General features: G+C 33.6%; 1 long non-coding RNA gene across 1 annotated transcript; it reads left to right on the forward strand.

Moving 5' to 3' along the window:
* Positions 1–13049: 13049 nt before the first annotated feature.
* LOC123251434 lies at positions 13050–17429 on the forward strand. The gene is made up of 3 exons (XR_006506505.1): positions 13050–13192; positions 14123–14144; positions 17383–17429. It is a non-coding gene; the product is annotated as an uncharacterized LOC123251434 (long non-coding RNA).
* Positions 17430–18348: the final 919 nt, after the last annotated feature.

Below are 18348 nucleotides of genomic sequence, written 5' to 3' on the forward strand. Positions count from 1 at the left end.
TTGGTCTCAGACACTTAAAAGCTATGTCCAATTAGACTTAGTTTCCTCATCTATAAAGTGGTAACAATAACAGCACCTATCTCTGAAACTTGTTATGAGGACAAAATGAGATGTTCATGAAGTGCTTTAGAAAATATAAAATCCCTGCATAAATGCTTATGATTTTTGGAGGCAGTGAAAGTGCTCTGTAACTTAAACCTAATGAGCCAGTTCTTATCCTTGTCTTTCTTGTCATTATTTGTCTTTGTTGATGTCATATTTCCTTCCTTTTATACTTTTAACCCCTCTCTTTGAACCCGTGATCTACAAGAATATGGAAATATTTTCAAATTTTATTAATATTGCTCAATTATGTTGTTTCTTCCTTGTGTTTACAGAATCTTTGTGAATCAAATACACACACGTACATTAACTATTTTCTCAATATGAACAATTTGTAAGGGCAGACAAGCTTTTGCAAGCAGCATTCAACAGTGGGTGACATCTTTTACCATGTCGTAGTTGCCTGCAAAGTGTAAAAAATATAAATACCTTACTTTTTTTTTTAAATCCTTAACTCCTGTGTATTGGCTCCTAGGTGGAAGAGTGGTAAGGGTGGGCAATGGGAGTCAAGTGACTTGCCCAGGGTCACACAGCTGGGAAGTGTCTGAGGCCGGATTTGAACCTGGGACCTCCTGTATCTAGGCCTGACTCTCAATCCACTGAGCTACCCAGCTGCCCCCTAAACCCCTTAATTTTTGATGATGAAAAAGCATTTTATTCTTCAGAGCAATATTTTGCCTTACAAGTTGCCTTTCAACAAGCTGTCTTTAATTTATAGATCAAAATCATTAAGTGATCTTTGTTCATTTGGTATGAGAGAATAGGACTCCAGAGTAGAAGATAGTATAGAATTGAGGTGGGATAGGGTCTAGATTTTGAAAGGAGGAAAGAAAACTCAGCTGAAGAGAAATGACCTGAGAAGGTACGTAAGAATGGAGTGGTTGCCGGTCACACTCATGATAAAGATTAGGTTATGAAAGATTAAAGTATAGGGAGATGGAGAATTATAGGAAGATATGATCAGATTGAGAAATGTGAAGACTTTCTGATTATGGCAATGGAACACATATAGATAATGTTGAAATCCAAGGTGTTATCATCCATTTGGGTGTTATAGTGTGGATTATTTTAGACTACTGCAGTTTTTAGAAGCCTTAGTTGGAAGAAATGGGTCAAAATTCAACTATTTAATTCAAGAAATATTAATGTAGCTTCTTAAGATTTGCGATTATTTTAAGTTTTGTTTCTTCATCCTTATTGCCTAGCGTCTTGCCTGTACATATGAGGTGCTTAATTAATGCTTGTTTAATTGATTAAGTGCCTTATTTGTGATAAGTACTCTTTCAAAGTTCTACAGCACAATATTTATCCTCAAGTAGCCTATATTCTACTAGCTTTGATAAGACATATATACAAGTAAATATTTAGGGCAGAATATAAATAGCAGCCTTTGGCTTTAGATAAAGTGGTGTGAAAAATGAGAAATCTTAAATCACTTTTAGCTGCTTGGAGGCAAGGAGTGCATGGAAGGCATTTTGAAGGAGATGGTACTGGACTTCATCTTTGAAGGAAGAGAGATTTCAAGCAGCAGAAATGTGCAGTTATGTTTCAGCCTCTGCATGAGGAGATCGCCTTTACTAATACTTACAGCTAAATGTTATTTTCAAGAGATTGGGGAACAGCAGCTAATTGTCCAGGTTTTTGGAAGTTTTTTTTATGTGAAGCTTTTTGAACCTTAGTAATATTAATTAGTATTATTTAGGTTCCTAGTGGTTTGAGGCAAAGACTTGACTTAAAATGCCACAGCAGGATCTTGTCATGTTTTTTTCAGTCCTATTGTTATGTAACTTTCCAGTTACATTTTCTTTTTCTTTTTGATACCCTTTGATTCCCCTCAATAATTTCAGGAATGGATAAAAGGAAGTTAGTTAAAAGATCTGGCTTCAGTATACTTATTCAGATGTGGAATTTCAGTCAGGAGAGAATGTCCCCAAATAGTCATTTATCTCTACAATCAGGTATCTGAATTTATACATAGTCAAAAAACTTCTTTTTCAAGGAGAGGATAATGTTTTTTATGGTCCACAATATGAAATGAAATTTATTGATCTAAATTGTAGAAGTAGCCTCCCAATTTGTCTTCTCTATTTGCAATAGTTTGACTTTTTTGAGCGGATGATAAGCAATCAATCATTTATGTTTAGGAGTTCTAATGTTTTAGATTGGGTGATTTGTTTAGAGGATGAAAAGTATTAGAGCCTTGTAAGGTGGTACAGATGTCAAACTTAAACTGTATTTTTCTTTACTTTTAACACTGAATATGGTTCATGATATTGATTAAAGTGGAAACTAAAAGTTAAGAATTGATGGGGTAGGTTTTCCATTTAACTCTACAGAATGATTTACTAGGCCAACTATTTTACTGCTGTTGATATTTTTAGAATTGCTATTTCCCTTTCGGTTAGTGCTAATTTGTTTTATGCAGTGATTGTATTTTCCTATAGACCAAAGGCTAGTAATGATTTTTTAAAATTTGGGTAGTAAAACTAAAAATTATTGCAAACTAATCCCAAAGGAGACATTCAGCCTCTTTACCTAAAGCAATTGTGAACTTAGAGTTAGGCTGGGATGTTTACTCATTTTAAGGTCACTTAAATTTACTTGATTTTTGTTTAATTTACTATTATGATGAGAAGATAATCTTTCCTTCTCAACTCCACCCTTTTCTTATTAACTTGATCTTAGATTAATATTCCTAATTCTAGTGATGGGGAAGGGGAGATAGGAAAATAGAAGCTTTTTTTTAGCTTCCTTGGTAGAAAGCACATGAGACCCACTCCATGTTTTTTTATTTTATTCATTGTAAGGTAGCTGATCCCCTTCTGAATTCAAATAATAAAGAAATGACTTAATGTCACAGTGTTCAATTGGAGTTTGACTACTTTTAAGTCATCTTCAATTAAGGGACTTTTTATCTGTCTAGTGAAAAGATTTTTTGAAATATAATGTTAAGGCTATTTTTTTGGTCATGCCTTTAACATAGTCATTGCTCTTAAACTTTTGTCCTTGATATGTTTTCCAGGTCAGTTGTTTTTGCTATGAGATATTTTAGATTTCTTCTCTTTTTTTTTTTTTTAACTTTGTTTTAATATGTCTTGTTGCCACATGAGTTCTTCTGCTTCTATTTGGTCTATTTGAATTTTGAGGGAATTTGTTGTGCGGTTCTATACCCTCTATGCAAAGCTGAATGAACAGATTTGGAATTATTTTTTTCTGTGTTTTATGTCTTTTGTGTCTTGAGGCACCCTGCTACTATAATAATTCATAGTGATGAGATTCTTCTCATTCTTCTGGACTATTTCCTTACTAAAGGCTTGGTATTAGGTTTGGGTTATGCAGTACTAATGTTGTTCATAGACCTCTTCATCTTCCTATGCAGAGGGCTAAACTAAATAAAGGATTCACTATGACTTTTTATGGATTTCCACACCAGAATTCTGTCTTGCGTTTTCTAGATCTATTTGGAGAAGTTTACCTTATCTGTCTTGTGCTAAGACTGTGTAAAATGTTCTCAGGATTAAATTATCCTTACCTTCTTTTGTGGATTCACATTTTAGCTTGCTAAATTTTAACTTTATGACCTTGGGCAACTCACTTAATCCTTGTGCACTTAAATTACTCATTTTTAAAATGTGAGACCTGAACTAGATGATCTCTCAAGTTCTAGGTCTAAATATGTGATCCTGTGATCTTTATCTTCTCAATCCATGTTATCCCAGTTTTTCTTCCATTCTCATACTTTATCCTGCACTAAAATTAATAGCAAATGTTCTTTTTTTCCTTGGTCACATATTATTGCCATAGTTGAAATGATGAGTAGGCATATATATATATAAGTGAGACTAAATTTAATAAAACTTAATTTTAGTTAACCCTTTAATAAGCTTATAGATCCAAATCTCTCATTTATATGAACTCTGACACATCATAGCTGTGTAACTGGGACAAGTCACTTAACATCTCTAAGTCTTAGTTCTCTCATCTGTAAAATGAGAGGAATGTGATTTTTCTGTAAGAAAAATGAAGCCATTCATTGGTTTGTTATTATCAGTCTGTTCCATTTTCAGAGCAGGTGTAGATTGAAATTGTGTGTAATGTAAAACTCATTTGTTGGCATGAACCTGATCTTAAAGTCATCTAATTTTGTATTTTGTTTAGTGTTGATAGGAATGTTTAGGTTCAGGTAAGCTGGTTGTCTCAATTATCACTGAATTTCAGTTTGTTTAAAACTCTTAATATAGATGAGAAAGAAGTTTCTGAAATTAAAATAAACTAAGACAAAGTGCCTTTTCATTTTTTTTAAAACTCAGTGATCCTCCAATGGACTCTGTTATAGGTAGGCTTGAGGCCATTATCCTGTGATATTTGATTTTGGGACCAAATAAAACATTTTTAAGCCAATGAAGAATTAACAAAGAAAGTTGACTTAACTAACCAAGCAAGGATATGCATGAAGGATATAGTAGCACTTAGCTTATATAGACACACCTTCATCTCTATGGAAACATGTTTTCCAGCAAGGCAGGGTGTACTGACTGTGATCTTTATGGTCTTCTGATATCCATCAAGTTGAAGAAACACTGACTAAATGTTGGTGAGACATTTTATCCCTTTAGAAGCTTTCTCAAGAAGTGCAGGAGCTATTCAGGTATTAAGGATAGGTTTGTTTCCTTTGGGCGGGGGGGGGGGGGGGGCTAATCCATGTTGCTGTAAATGAGGAAGCCTGATCTGATCTTAGATTCCCATGAATCTACATCCTGATGTTTTTCACCATTGGCCTTAGGCATATCAATATGCGGCAGAGTGCTTCTTGCACCTGCAATGGCAAGAATCTGATCTAGCTAAAGTGGTTGATAATTCTTCCAATATACTCCTTATCTTATTTTTCCCTTGTTGGGTCTTGACTTCTTTGCTATTTTCTATTCTTGTATTTATATTTTCATGAAGAAGAGAGGAAGACGGCAGAGGTCCCTGAATTCATTTGGGTGAGGATAAGGAAAGCCTTTATTATGTTAATGGTATACTTTTTCAGTATTTTTTTTTCAGTTCAGCTGTGTCAATGCAATATTATAAGTGTGCAAAGTGAAAACAGATGAATATATCATGTACCTACATTTTTTCTTCTGGTTTCCCCCAATAAAACTTAGACTTTTGACCCAAAGATTGAACATGATTAAACTATTAAGTACCAGTGGTAGCCAGTTTTTCTAAAAGAAGCTATCACTTTCACATTGGCATTGATTGCAGAATAGCAGGTCTTCTTATTACTTATTCTGCCTTCTGATTGGTTGAATGTCAGAGAAACATGTCATTTTGTTTTTTAATTTTTTAAAAAAAATTTTTTTAACCTTTACCTTCCAAATTAGAATCAATACTGGCAGAAGAGTTGTAAGGGCTAGGCAGTGGAGGTCAAATGAATTACCCAGGGTCACACAGCTAAGAAGTGTCTGAAGTCATATTTGAGCCCAGGATCTCTAATCTCTAGATTTGGCTCTCAATCCACTGAGATATGTAGCTGCCCCAAAGCATGTCATTTTATCAGACAATACTGTTAGCAAAGAACTTCCAGAGATACCACCTTGCTTCTGTACTAGTTTTGTAACCTATAGTAAGAAGCATATTTAAACTACATTAGCACAAGAGTTTCTTGTATTTCTTAAAAAACAAACAACCATGAGACTAGAAAATCTGTACTAATACTTGAGTCACCATAACTTTTGTTTTCTTTTTGCAATTATGTATAAATTTTATAAATATTTCTTTTGAAAAATTTTGAATTTCAAATTTTCTCTGCCCCTTCCCTCTTTTCCTTTTTGAGGAGGCAAGCAATTTGATATAGATTTTACATGTTCAGTCATGCAAAACATATTTCCATTTTAGCCATGTTGCAAAGAAATACACAAATGCACAAGAAAAATAAAGAAAGTAAAAAAAGTGTTTCATTCTACATTCAATAAGTACCAGTACTTGAGATATTGAATCATTCTCTCCTTGATTCCATAAGCAATAATTCTTAACTCCTTTATTGTCTGCATCACTTCTATCTTCATGTTCCTGTAGTCTCAAAACTTTTGAATTATTCTTGAACTCATCCTTAGGTGCTTTCTTTAACCTTCTAGGCTTTTGAGCCATTCCGTCTGAGTCTCCTTCTGAAGTGTATTTTGGATTCATTTGAATCTATATTCTTCATTATATAGTTATCACCTTTGTCCATTTGTACCACAATTTTGTAATCTCTTGCTAGATTGCTGTACTAGTTTCCTAGCTAGCTAGTGTCATTGCTTCATTGTGTCTTGAACAGTGTTGTCAGAATAAAATTGTTTTATTTTGACATGTTGCCCATAACTTCTTTTGGCTGAGATCTTCTGGTAGGCTGAGTAAATAAGCCTTTCAAACACCCAGATTCAACTCCTGTAGTCATTTCATTTTGCTTTGTCATTTGATTGTCCATTCAGTGCCATGTCTTGCTCACTTCTCATCACTGTGCTTTACTCAGAATATTGTTAAAACATATAACATTGTGCTGCTTTTATGATGTGTTATATTGTTATATCTATTACATCTATAATGTAACAACAACTTATAATAGGTTTCTTGGCTGTTCCCCTTGATGTGAAAGGCACTTGGTCCTTCCCTTCCACTGCCTCTCGGAAACCCTAGTTTCCTTTAAAACTTATTTCAAGTGTCATTCTATACATTAGACCTTTCCTGGTCCACTCAGCCTTCCTCTTTGAGGCTTTTTTGTATCTGTTTTTACATGTTTGATATATTCATACATGTATGTGTGTATATAAAATAAAATGTGCATGCCGTCTCCTCCATTAGAATGTATGCTCCTTCTATGCTACGAATCTTTTGTTTTTGTATTCTTAGTGTTTACCATGATGCCTATGCAATATGTGCTTAATAAATGTTTGTTGATTAATTGGTTTTACTTCCACCAAATCTTTCCTGTCTGTCTGCTTTCTATTCATAGGGTCATAAAATCTCTTCATGTCCTCTTTCATGTGTTATTGTAATAGTTTCATAACTGGTATCTGCAGACCTGACTTACCCTCTTTGACCAAGAACTTCAGTATCTCCTCATTACCTATAGGAAAACCTACAAATTCCCTTGCTTGTTTCCTTAATGCCACTTGCAGTCTGGTTTCAATTTAACTTTACCAAGCTTCTTGCGTATTACTTTCCTTATCACACTACTCCATCTATACTAGCCTACTTGCTGTTCCCTATACACAATATTCCCTCACTTACTTCCATGCTATCGCAACTTGCTGTGTACTATTATTAGATGGCATCTTCTTCTTGCCTCCAACTCATAGAATACTAACTTCCTTGATTGGTACCAAAAAGTCTATTCTAATCCCCTCATTTTTAATGCTTCCCATTTATTTCGTATTACTTTGTACATATTTTATATTTACTTCTCTGCATATATGTTGTGTCCTCCCAAATAGAAGATAATCAAACTCCTCAAGGGTGGAGATGTTTTAACGTTTTGTTCCCTTATTTTTAATGCCTGCTAAGGAAAGGGCTTCTCTAATATTTTGAATCGGTGGACAAGAGAAGTATACTTGATCTGATATGCTATACTTTCTTTCCAAACTAATATAGCAGCAACATAAAATTCCATAATAGTATGATACCTAATTTGTTGTTGGCTGCAATTACTTATCTTTATGGGTAAACCATAATCCATTTATCATCTTTTCTCATTCAGAAAGATCAGTTTCCTGTATATCTCTTGTTTTGGTCATGCAGATTATATGGATGGGTCTTAAGTGGGCATATGAATAGGACAGAATCTATTTACTTTGTTACATGTTTGCTTGGACTAGTGCTCTGCTGTTCATAGGTAGGAAGGAAGAGTTTAAGGAAGATGAAAATTCAGTATTCTCAGTATCATATAAGTATCATTTTCTACTATTTGTACTTTCACTTATCTAAAATAATAGCCTTATTTTTCCTCTTCCAGCCTACATTCCAAAAATTTTTTTACATTAATTATGTTATCTAATATGTACCTAACACTATGCTTTATAAATATTGAGGATAAAACTTTTAGTTGAGACTTGAAGTAAGAAGGAAAGCCATTAGGCAGAGATGAGGAGGAAAAGCATTCCTGGCATTAGAAGCAACCAGAGAAAATTCCCAGAGGCAAAAGATTAAATGTTTTTTTCCAGGAACAGTAAAGAGGCCATTGTCAGTGGATCAAATAGTATGTGCTAGGAAGTAAGATATAAGAAAAATGGAAAGTTAGGGGGAATATAGTGCCTATTTCCTTTTCCATCATTTATCTCTTTCTTTTAAGATTCAGTTTAGATGCACTGGCCAACTAATCTTAGTTCATTTTGATGAGAGAAAAAAAAAGAAATATTAATATGATCACTTACCTGTATAACTTATGTCATATTTTCTGGCATTTTTCAATTAGCCCTAAATTTTCAGCAGGTATAAAATATGACTTCAAAAGCAAAATACCAGGCTATGTTGTCATGTCAAAGATATAACTATTGCTGGAAATATTTTTGAAACTCTGGTTTTAAATGTAGAGACTTGAGGCACACTCTTTTAAATATCCTTAATGATAGCAAGTCTTGTATGTATTTGAGAGGCAGTTCGATATAGTGAATAGATTGCTGAACTATGATTTTGCAAGACTTGCCTCAAAAACTAACCTGTCACATAGGAGGCACTTAATAATTGTTGATTAATTGATTATCTCAAGTGATCTAGGACAAGTACTTAATCTTTCTCAGCCTCGGTTTCCTTGTTTATAAAATTGGGATAATATTAGTATATTTTATATGTAGATAGGAAGATTCAAACAAGACACTATATATTTGTATATATAGGTATGTGTATATGTAGTGTTTTGAAATAATAGCTAGGAATTTTGTGGCTTTAAAGTTTACAAAATGTTTTATAAGTATTATTTTTTTCTATAACAACCCTAGGAGATATGTGCTATTATTTATTACAGTTTACTGACGAGGAAACTTAAGTAGAAAAGTTAAGTGACTTGCTCAAGGTCACACAGTAAATATCTAAGGCTGGATTTGGACACCAGACTAATTGATGCCAGGGTTAAGGCTCTATCCTCTGTGTAATTTAGTTTCCCCTAAAGCCTTTAAAATTCTCCATATAACATTCTATAAATATTAGTTATTATCTCATTTTAAAGTTGGAAGAGACCTTAGAAATCTTCTTGTCTGATCTCTTCATTTTATTGATGAGAAAAATGAGCTAAGGGAGTTGATTTCCTTTCTGCTTGAGTAGTTCTTTTTGGTGGCTTTGGCCTTAAAACCCAAAGGATCTGACAACTTTGAATAATTAATTAGAGTTGGATTTAAAAATAATTGGAACTAAAGTTTGACATCTTTGATAGAAATAGGTGACTAAAAAGGTAAGTGTTGAGTCAAAGTGTTATTTCATTACTGTATCCCATAGACTCTATCAAATCATTCTGTACACTACTTATTTTAACTTCCAGTTGTTTATTCTCTGATTTTGAGATACTTCTCCAGCCCTGCCTTATGTTTTCTTCTCCCCTTTTTCAGTCTCACACACCCCTTTTTTTCCCCATTTCCCTCATCCCAGGTTTTAGACCCTCCTTTTTTCAGGGTGAATGGAAGGATAAGATAATTTCTGGATTTGATTATTTGGGATCAAATTGTTAATTGTTGTTATAAAAGAATGAATGATTTCCTTATGTGTCTTATGAGTAACACTAACTTCTATGGATACATAAAGAATTTTTCTTTATTTGTACTAATTTTAAATTGGTTATTCATTTGGGAACTGTAACTCAATATGAGAAACAGTGGTTTAGAATGACCAGAAATCTAGTGTTCCAACCTATCTTTTTTGGTTTCCTCCTGGCCTGAGATGTTATCAAGTTAAAAGACTCATTTCTCAGATATATATAGAGAACTGAGTCAAATTGTTAAGGATACAAGTCATTCCTCAATTGATAAATGGTCAAAGGATATAATCAGGCAGTTTTTAGACTGTGTCATATGAAAAAACACTAATCACTATTGATTAGAGAAATACAAATTAAAACAACTCTGAGCTACCAATTCATTCTTATCAGGTTGGCTAATATGACAGAAAAGGAATGAAAAGGAAGCCAGTGTCACTGTCAGTTTTCTATAAATGTACCAAAGCATTCAATACAAATGAAAACCAAAATATATTTGTAAGTTTTCCAGTGAGATCAAGTAAATTGGTGCAGGTGTGTTGGTTTTGTTTTTAAATTAAAAAATAAAAGTAAAATAGAAACAATGCCTTTCTGAGATGGAAAAACCTTAGTGCTGTCCAAGGTCCCACTCCCAAAAAATCCTGTATTTTTCCTTAGCTAGCTTGATTGCTCCCCTTTCAAGTTTGAGTCAGATGGGACTGGAGTGCTAGAAGTGAAATAAGGCAGCATCCTATTTCTCAACAAGTAACATGGAGAGCTAGTGTCTATTTGTTTGGGCCCCATTACCCACTGTGGAAGACAGTCTTTTTCACAGGAAAAGATAACAAGAAGAATGGTTGCCCATCCAGGGCTGAACCTTCACTACAGTGTTATGGTCAAGGCTGGGTGATGTTGGGCTGTCATACACATTTTCCTCCCTAGGGGAATTAGAACTGATCTGTCCAACAAAGAAGTGAGTTATGTGTGTGCAAGTGTAAGATATAAAAAGATAAGAAAGGGGCCAAATTAGGAAGGACTTTGAATGCCGGAAAATTTTATATTTGTCCATGGAGTTGATAGGGAGCCATTGGATTTTATTGAGTAGGAGAACAAATGAAACAGAGATTTGGGTTTTAGAAAGATCTTTTTTTTTTTTTTTTTTTTTTTTTTTAACCCTTACCTTCCATCTTGAAATCAATACTGTGTATTGGTTCTAAGGTAGAAGAGTGGTAAGGGCTAGGCAGTGGGGGTTAAGTGACTTATCCAGGGTCACACAGCTAGGAAGTATCTGATGTCAGATTTGAACCTAGGACCTCCTATCTCTAGGACTGGCTCTCATTCCACTAAGTCACCTAGTTGCCCCCTAGAAAGATTGTTTTAAACAGCTGAGTGGAAGATAGACTGGGATGGAGAGAGACTTGAGGCAGAGACAAATCATCAAAGTTATTTTAATAGTCCAGGTAAAAGAGGATGAGGACTTGTACCATGGATGGTGGCAGTGATAGAAAAGGGAGCATACATGAGAGATACTACAAAGGTAAATTCAGTAGGCCTTGAAAATAGGCTGGATATGGCAGGGTTACAGATAATGAAGAGTTGTGGGTGTTACCTCAGTTTTGGGCCTAGAAGACTGAGAAGATGTTGGTATCCTCAACAGAAGTAATGAAATTAGGAAAGGGAGAGCATTTAGGGAGAAAATAATTCTGTTGTGGTTATGTTGAGCTTAAACTCATAAAATTTGAGATTTCTAGTAGGAAGCTAGAGATATAAAACTGGAAGTCTGCAGAAAAGTTAAGACTGGATAAGTACATTTGAGAACCATCATCATTTATGATTAATAAATCCATAGGAACTGATGAGAGCACCACATGAAGTAATTTAAAAGGAGAAGAGAAGAGAAGTGGACATAGGAAAAAGTAGATGCACATGAGGAAGATTTTGGTAAGATATGAGAAAAAACTTCCCCAACAATTCCAGGAATCCATGAGTGGAATGATTTTGTAGACAAGTACTGGGTTTTCCATCAATAATCAGCAGAGGGTGGAATCCACTTAAAGGAGAATTCTCTATGAGCAGGTTCTTATTGAAGGATCAAATGTATTAGATGACTTCTATGTTTTTTTTTTTTTTTTTTTTAAACCCTTGTAATTCGGTGTATTGTCTCATAAGTGGAAGATTGGTAAGGGTGGGCAATGGGGGTCAAGTGACTTGCCCAGGGTCACACAGCTGGGAAGTGGCTGAGGTCAGATTTGAACCTAGGACCTCCTGTCTCTAGGCCTGACTCTCACTCCACTGAGCCACCCAGCTGCCCCCTCTATGTTTCTTTTTAACTTTGAAATTTTGTAATCTTTATTTGAATGGAAAGATATATTAAAATATATATTCAGGAAATTTGTTCACAGGAATTTTATATTTACACAACTGAAAAATTATTTTTTGACTGAATCTTTAAAATAGGAAACTTTTGCCAAGGATGTTTCTTTTACCTCCTCAGTGCAGAGGATACACTATAATTTATAATTTTAGCAAATTGCCCCAATACACGAGATTGTGACTTGTCCAAAGTTACAAGTTAGTTGTATATAAGACAAAATTTGTATCCAACTCTCCTTGACTTGGAAGCAACATTAAGTTGCCTATGGGAACAGGAAATTTATTTTTTAATGTATAACTATATAAGTATTTTCTTTCTGAAGAGATCTTAGATTTGGGGCATTACCTGGTTTTCAACCAATCCTATTAAATTTATGGCTTCTATAATCAAAGTAATACCTTTTTTGATGTTTCTATTTTTGTCATAAAATACATTGGGAAGTAGTGGCTTCCCTAACATGAGAAACTGATGCTATTTTTATTTAATTTATTTGCCTTTAATATACCAGAATGAGTATAGTAATGTATGTGTAATTTTTGCATTTTAAAGTTAGTGACTTTTTAAATGTCATTTTAAAATAAGTACCCTGATGCTGAAAATTACCTTAGTATAGACAACCTTCCTTCTTTTCTCTCAATAAGTTTTTAATTTTTGTTAAGATAAGGCTGAAACAACTAAACTAGGAGATTTCTAAATAACATAGTTCCCTCTTCTGTCTATTGTGGCATACTGCAGCATGTATAATATTTAAATTCACTTCAAGAAATCATTATGTAGAAATGCCATAAATTGTTTCAATAGAGTACTAAATTGTTCCCTGGAGCTTTCAAGAAGAAATCCAGTCTACTCTAAATCTTCTAGGTTTCCTTTTGTTATTGGGATCATTCCACTTTGCATTATCAGAAGTTTGGCTTGTATTTCTGACTGGTACTTCCTGAACTGAATGCTTAAAAATTCCTTCCTTAGGTATGAATGATGTGCCTCATCCATGTAAATAAGAAAAAGAAAAGAATTTTGCTACTTATAAACTATTTGTGAGTTTCGTTTCCTTCCTTCCTCCCTTCCTTCCTTCCTCCCTTCCTTCCTCCCTCCCTTCCTTCCTTCCTTCCTTCCTTCCTTCCTTCCTTCCTTCCTTCCTTCCTTCCTTCCTTCCCTCCCTTTTTCTCCTTCCCTTCCTCCCCCCCTTTCCCAAATCCAGGCCCAAGATTACAGGGAACTGGAAAGAAAGGCTTTTAAGAGTATGGCATTTTGGTCTTAGGGAAGGGGATAGTTAGGAAGATAATAAACTCATTGAAAATCACATAGCTGTATGTTCAAAACATTAGTCTGAGAAGTTATTGTTCTTTATGAAGTGAGGCTCTCTAAGCATCTTGGAAACTAGATCTAGGATGACCAAAGTTAAATATTCATAATTTGGATTAATTAATATGTTTGAAGTTTCATGGATTTTTAGAATACCATATAGTTCTCATTCAGATACTCAGTTCTTTTTCTTTTTGTTTCTGTCCTATCCTATTGCCAGTCCTATCATTCCAGATGAGCTGAATAGCTCTCTCAATATTTATCCTTCATACTTTTTGGATTTGTTACCAGGAGCTATTGCCTTCCATACCTTCCAGACCATCTAGCCCAACTTTCCAGTCTTAATTCATGGTACAGCCCTTTGAGTACTCTTCCAAATAAATTACTTCCTGGAGCCTGATACTATGTCCTTTCCAAGCCTGCCTTTGGTTGTACTGGCCCTAACCTTGGAGCAGACGTGTTTTCTCTTCTTGTTCACTGCCTTTTTTACATCAGTTGTTAATCACAAGTTAGCTTAACTAGGAACTTCTTTTTCATCCAGCTGGATGTGATTTCTCCCTCCTTGAATCTCTCTCAGGACAATGTCCAAATCCCTTGTATGTAATCATTTTATAACTCTTGGTATAATTATGTATAGATTTCTTCTTTCATATTCCCAACAGATTTTGAGTTCCTTCAAGGAAGGTATGTGCTATTTATCTTGTTTCTACAATAAACGTTTTTTGAGTTGAATTGAAATAAATCTTAATTTGAATTATAAATATTATTTGTTACCACTCTACTCCAGCATTAACATGGATAAATCTTATAGTCATAATGGTTTAGTCATTCTTTAGTTCCCTTTTCCCCACTTTGTTTCCCATAATCAATAATGCAGTAAGTTATAATTTTGTCTTGAATTTGTCACTTTATTTATCTCCCCTTCTGTTTTTACTGCTTCTACCCTAATTCATATTCCTAGCATTCTACTCTCTGGATTATTACATTTGCTTCTTAATTGGGATCTTGTTTCAGTCTCTCCCTTTTTCCATTGTACTCTGCTGCAAGATTAATTTTCTTACTCCCTAGCTCAGAAGCTTCTTTGGCTTCTCTTTGCCAAAAAAAAATAAAGTCTAAAATCCTTAGTTTCTCATTCATGGTTTTCTACATTCTCTGACCTTTCTCCTACTGTTTCCATATATGAACTGACAACTGCAGCTAGGCTAGCCTCTCCTCTTCTCCCTCTCCCCCTTTCACACAGCTAAAAAGTTTCTGAGGCCTGATTTGAATCTAGGTCTTCCCTACTCCACACCTGGAGTTCTATCCACCTTTTTGCCCCTACTCCCTGTTTCTTGAACATGCCATATATATTCCTTCAAATATAGTGTCATCCCCTCATTATCTTGTCATTAAATCTCGCCTTTTCTTCAAAGTCTAGTTCAAATGCCATCTGCTTCACAAATTAATACAATGGCCTCTCCTGAAATTGGAACACTCTCTATATCACTCATTTGAGATTTAGTTCTATAGTATTTCTTGGCATCTTTCATATTTTTGCCCTCAATCATTATTGAGAGCAAGAATGTGATCAGGTGAAGAAAGCATTATGTTCTTGAGTCAAGCAGATTTGGATTTGAGTGATGATTTTGTAAACATTTACCAATTATGTGATTGTTTTCAGTAGCTTAGTTCTCTGAACCTGTTTCATTTGACTGAAATATGAGAGATTATAGCACCCCACCTACTTAATAGTGGTCTCATGCAAATGAAATGATATAAAATTCACAAAGTATTATCTGTTTAATTTCTAATGTTCTTTTTTTCTTTTCTCTCTCCTTTTTCCATTCTAAGTTCCTTTGCATATGAAAGTTACGCATAGGATGTGACTAAAAAGTAGTTAAAAGTAGTCTACAAGTCGTATATCAAAATCAGTTATTACTTTACAGTTTCACCTCTTCGTCTGCTTCTTTCTCTTGCTAGCAAGATATCATATAAATAATAGACAAATATTTTAAATGAATAATTTAAATTTGGTTATATAGAGAGAGTTTAAGGTTGTTGCACTGTATCCCATAGATTTAGTCTTAGAATTTATAGCCCAAAATTAAAATTTGGCATATATTAATCTGAAATGTGCCAAGGAAGTAGGGACCCTGAGTGGGAAGAAAAGGGATCTCTATAACTTCTAATCAAACGTTCCTAATTATTTTGAGACTTATTTAGCATTCAAATGCTTCTGATGTATAAATACATTAAGAATTCTAGGTATTTTTCTTATGGGACATAATTTTGTATTTTGTGGTTTTCATAAAAGAATTTTTAGTGTTATATTAAATTTTCCCTTATTTCTCAGTTAAATTCCACCCCCACTCCCCACCCCAATGTATGTAGCCAGAGAGAATTTTCCATTTGATTTATGGAAGGCAGAATTGAATTTTTCAAAATAGTTATTTGCTACTTGATGGTACTTTAATATTTATGTATATATATATTTAACAGAAAAACTCCTGAAAATATGTTTAGGATTCGAAACAAAGAATTATTACATTTAAGCTCATAATAAAATATGTAGTCTAATTCATGACAGAAGCAACTTACCTTTAGATCGAAAAAATAAAAATTGACTCCTATCCTTCTTTTAAACAGTAAATAGCAAATAAAACAGTGACAAGAATTTTCATCTTCAATTTGGTGGAGCATGTTATTTTTTGGCAACATAGCAAAACTTTTGTAAAGTTGGTTACAACTTAAAACGTGTTTAGAAAGTACAAGCGTAGGAAGATTATTTTCTCTCATTGATGGAAATAAAATGATAAATTGTAGTTAAATCATAAGGGATGCATATGTGTAGTCTAATCTATTGGATCATTTTAGGCTTGATGATTATTTGCTTTGTTATAGACTAAACATCATCAGCCTGTTTTTTGCAAATTTCTCAATACTTTTCCAGTTATTAAAGTATTTTCATTTTTCTCTAAAGAAGGTAAAGTTATTTTTAGTATTATTCTCTTGTGTCCTAATTTTTGTGTTTTTCAGAGGCTTTAAAAATGCTTAACTATCTAATAATTTTTATACTTTCCTGAAAAATAATTATGTAGTTTAATTATATGTTAATTAAGCATTGGCATTTATTCACTTCCTTTGTTTCTTAGAAATAACCAAAATTTTAGCAATAGCTTTACTATTCTAAGTCTTGCCCTTATTTTTGTGATGGTCTTTTCGTTTGTATATATGATCTTGTTGGTTTGCTTCTTGCCCTGTCTGTATGCATCTTGAGGATCAATAGTGCATTAAATTAGCTGACATAAAGGGAAAAATCATAAATAATGAATAATAGCCTTTACTGCTCACATTTAATTCCTATTATAGCATACTCTAGTGTTTGGAAATCTGGGTAGTCCACAAGTACTTACTGCTTCTGATTTCATAATTATGTTGTTGCTTTATGTTTTTATTCTGAAAGTGTTTAAATTGTGTAGCTAAAAAATAATTTTGTTAGCATTAGTATACATGTGAAATTTTATGCAGATATACCTACAATATACTAAGGACAATTATCTTCTAACCAATATTATTAGCAAAATAGGATTTACTTAGTGATAAATTTAAAAACTAAATGGCATAGTTATTGCATTCCTGGAAGGGAGTTTTTGCAACATGCATTTTACTTAGTTTTACTAATAATGCCTTTGCACCTTAACAATAGAATAGTTTTGGGATTTCCTCTCTAAGAGAGTAAGACTCTTTTAAGAGTCTCTATCTTGCATGTTTTTTAAAAACATATCACTAATAAGAACTTTCCTACTATGTCTGACAGGCATCTGAAAATGTGACAGGATAGTCTATAACTAGGTTTTAGAAATTCCCCCCCCCCCCAATATTATGAATAATTGCAGCTGTTAGTGCTTTAATTTTCTACATAATATGCTCTTTCGATGAATAGCCATGTAGAAGCAGCACAGAAAAAGCAGAGTCCTTGGCAATCCCAGCTCAATTGCATCTGCAGATGAGGATTTAAAATTCTATGCAGCAGACAGTATCTCCAGCAGGCGAGTAAAAGGTTACTGCATTATTTTGCTTGTTTGTTTCCCTAGTCTTTATGTAGAAAAGATCTTTTAAAGAAAAAATTCAATTTGAAGTGCATGCCTCTTCATTTAGGTATTACTGGAAATTGATTTAACAGAAACACGAATATGAAAAGGGCAATACAAGGTGAAGGGAGAGGCAATACTTGCTCATTTTAGCTTTAAACCAAGGAAGAGAGTCACAAATAAGGAACCTTTCAGTGTATTGGAACATTAAAAGTTTTTTCTTTATGTATCTTAAATTAAACAGTTCTACTTATAATCTAAATATATCTAAAAAAATATTAACAAAACAGGAAGTTTGTACCCAGGAGATTTTTCAATAAATAACTCTTGACTTAAAATTACTTTATAAATATATAGAATATTTTTTATTAATGTGACCCATGAACCCTGGAGACTAATATGTGTTATAAGAAGATAGAGGAAATGGTTTTCCCTCCATTACTATCAAAATAAAAACATTTGAAAGTTTTTATAATTGTAAAAGGTTATGTGTAAAATATACTTATTACTATTGTCAAACTATCTAGAATGTCCATCAAATGCCCCAGTCAACCATCTTTTTAACTTTAATGTTTAGATGAAGTTACAACAGTATTTAGTTTTACAAGAAGTGATATTTAGTACCTAGAATACTTGGTTGTTGTATATGATAGTTTTAACTGCTATCTGTGCCCAACTGTAGCTATATATATATCTTATCTTTTTTTCCCTTTAAATACTTTTCTGACTAGTTTACTTCCTCTTGCAGTTTATTTCACTTATTACTTACATTGATATTTTATAGATTCTTCTCACATTTCTTCTGTAGTTTAAATTAT

This window comes from Gracilinanus agilis, chromosome 6 (assembly GCF_016433145.1).
Source record: "Gracilinanus agilis isolate LMUSP501 chromosome 6, AgileGrace, whole genome shotgun sequence".
NCBI classification, from domain to species: Eukaryota; Metazoa; Chordata; class Mammalia; order Didelphimorphia; family Didelphidae; genus Gracilinanus; species Gracilinanus agilis.